The sequence below is a fragment of the Mesocricetus auratus genome, unplaced genomic scaffold (genome assembly GCF_017639785.1).
Source record: "Mesocricetus auratus isolate SY011 unplaced genomic scaffold, BCM_Maur_2.0 Super-Scaffold_100009, whole genome shotgun sequence".
In the NCBI taxonomy this organism is placed as follows: Eukaryota; Metazoa; Chordata; class Mammalia; order Rodentia; family Cricetidae; genus Mesocricetus; species Mesocricetus auratus.
The window spans coordinates 69,978,802-69,981,471 of record NW_024429193.1 but is presented as its reverse complement, the minus strand read 5'-3'; the positions used below and the strand labels follow the sequence as shown (position 1 = coordinate 69,981,471).

Sequence of the window (2,670 nt, the reverse complement as noted above, 5' to 3'; positions counted from 1 at the left end):
TGTCTTACGTGGGGTAACACATGACCCCAAGTGGGAATAAAAGAAAGGGCAAATTCTTCAAAGAGAAGGGAAACAGTGCTCCTGGTTAACCCTAAAGATCATCTCCACTTGAGACAGAATTGAAGACTAAAGTTAAGGCGGTGCCTAATAAATGTGTACATCACCGGAGACAGGGGGCTGCTGGCTGGAAAATGGGAAGTGAGAACACCCTCCGATGGTTGCAGAGCCACACTGTCAAGAGGTGGGTCCCCTGCAGCCAGGATGCCTTGATTGTCTTCAGCTGGAGGGCTCTCTTCCTTCTGTAGGTCTACTGATCATTCCCTCCCATGACAAACAGCCTGTGTGCTGAGGGTGACTCACAGGGAAGTGGGCTTTTCTCCTCCAGAAAGCCATCGTTGTGCTTGCAAAAGCACCATAAAATGCTACAATACACACCAGCTAAGCAACCAGATCTGTGAAGTGTGTAACACTCCTGTCATTTGGGAATTAACTAGCCTAAAAAAATGAGCAAGCCAGAAAGCATCTTATGAAATAATGCATGCAGCCCAGAGCTTCCTATTTTTTCTTTATTAAGAAGCTCAGATGCCAAAAGGAGACTAACTGTGTTCATTCAACATAATTCAAGTTCACCTTGGGTTCCTATCCCATTGGTCACTGTTATACCATGTCTACATTCTGGTCCACAGAGGATGCCGCTGTCCCTCTGGGGCTGACATCGGTGTCTTTCCAGGCACACAAAAGTTCCTGTGCTTGCCATTTTATGATCACAGGCCAAGGGGTCCATTCTTTACCTACAGATGAGGGGCCTGGAGGACTTAGGTGTATTACTGAGGCAGCCACCACTGCAATGAGAACACACTTCTTGGCTGTACCCCTAACTGGCTCAGAGTTACTGCCTGGTGCAATGTATCCCTCACCTCTAGGTGTGGGGCTTCCCAGCTGGCTGCGATCACTCATGAGAGAGAAAGGTTGAGAAGATGAGGAGGAGTGCTGCTACGATGCTAATGGGTAGCAGTAGCTCATCTTTGAAGATCCAAGGAGCCAGCAGCACTGCACGGTGGAGCAGGAGGAAGGGATGACCATGTGGAAGGCATTATAGCATTCCCATCAGAGGCGGCAAGTCAGAATGCAGACTGTGGCTGTGGAGACAGAGACCAGAGGGCTATAGGAAAACTAGTGACATTGTGAGACTTTGCAGAGCCCATGTCGATGAGCAGCAGGGATTATAGATGCATCCTGGATTCCGACCCAGCTACTGGGAAGAAGGTGAGAGGAATAGAAGAGGATGAAGGGGATGGGGGCTATAAGTCCTGATGGGAGCTGCAACCATCACCATGGAGATTGGAAGCAGACGGGGACCGCAGTTTAGGAAATGGGATGACTGACCATACTAATAAGGCTTGTGCAAGCAAGGGGATGGATTTATCAAGGCCCCACGCTGCCTGGTGCTGACATTCCCTGCAGAGTAGATGGGAGCAAGCCATGGTTATAGCAAGCTTGTTCTCAGCGTGAGGTTTTATTAGCTAGGTCTGGAGAGTCACAGAACCGGGGACAGGAAATTTGAAAACTCTAGACCAGGTGTTAAAAGTTACAGTGGGCTCTAGATGATCTTTTGAAAACTGGTCCTATGTTCCGGATTCTTCAGTTAATTCACACAATATGATTTCTCCTGTCTCTGACCCAAGAAAGAAAAGTAACATTCCTGATGTTGGTGCTACCGGGTGTTTTGTGACCAAAACCAGATTGCTTTGTAAATAGCATTGTCCAAAGGAGTGTGAAGTAGGCTTCCACCTAAGACCAGTAGGATGGTTTCTTCAGACTGAGCACTTAGAAGGCTCACCCTGGCTTGCTGCCTGATTCTAGGAATGTGCTTCTTAAAGTCAAAGGGGATTTTTTAAAACAGTCTCCCCCAGCTCCCAGCTCTGTGGTGGTTTTATTTTAGGTTTCAGCATTCCTACCCCTCCCTTCTGTCTCTGCCTTCCCTCCAGTCACAGGTGCTGTAAAGTGACAAGCAATGTTTGAATCCATCCCAGCATACCCTGTAGGTCATTTCCTGGAGTACTGAGCTGGTTTTGTAAGCACTCCAATTACCCTGAGAGCCCCATGTGCCCCGAGGCATATGGGCCAGCTGAGAGTCCAGACCCTGTCCACACTGCAGGGTACACGGAATGTCAGGGTAGAAGACATCCCTGCCTGAGCTCCTGCAGTGTGGGCCAGGGGAGGGGAGTGAGACCTTACCTCAACCCTGCTGACAGCCCCGGGGGCTTGGCTTCTTTCCTTAAAAAGCCTCCTCTGTTCCTGCATGCGAGCTTCCATCCCCAACGAGTTTTCAAACCCTTGGCATTTGCTATAAAGGTGAGTCGGCTTTGAAGACTGGTGGGAATCTCAATCACATTCCTATTCACAGTCAAGGAGGGAGTGGAACTAAAAATACCAGCCTTTCGGGTTTCTCTCTCTCTTCTGGAGCACTGGGGAGAACCTCACCAAGTCCTCTAAGGGAGTCAGGGAGAACGCCCCTGCACCCACCCTGACACCCTGTGGCAGCGCCACCAGCCCGTTCCAGATGCCCACCGACCTCCCAACAGGGTGCCACAAGATTCCGAGGCCGTTTTTCTCAACACGTACAATGAAGTCTCCTAATACGTTACATATTTAACAGACAAGACAATT

At 49.3% G+C, this 2,670-nt stretch overlaps 1 long non-coding RNA gene across 1 annotated transcript; it reads right to left on the bottom strand.

Moving 5' to 3' along the window:
- Nucleotides 1-552: 552 nt before the first annotated feature.
- On the bottom strand, nt 553-2,430 carry LOC121142225. The gene is made up of 2 exons (XR_005879204.1): nt 2,239-2,430; nt 553-1,139 (listed from the first exon to the last, which is right to left on the bottom strand). It is a non-coding gene; the product is annotated as an uncharacterized LOC121142225 (long non-coding RNA).
- Nucleotides 2,431-2,670: the final 240 nt, after the last annotated feature.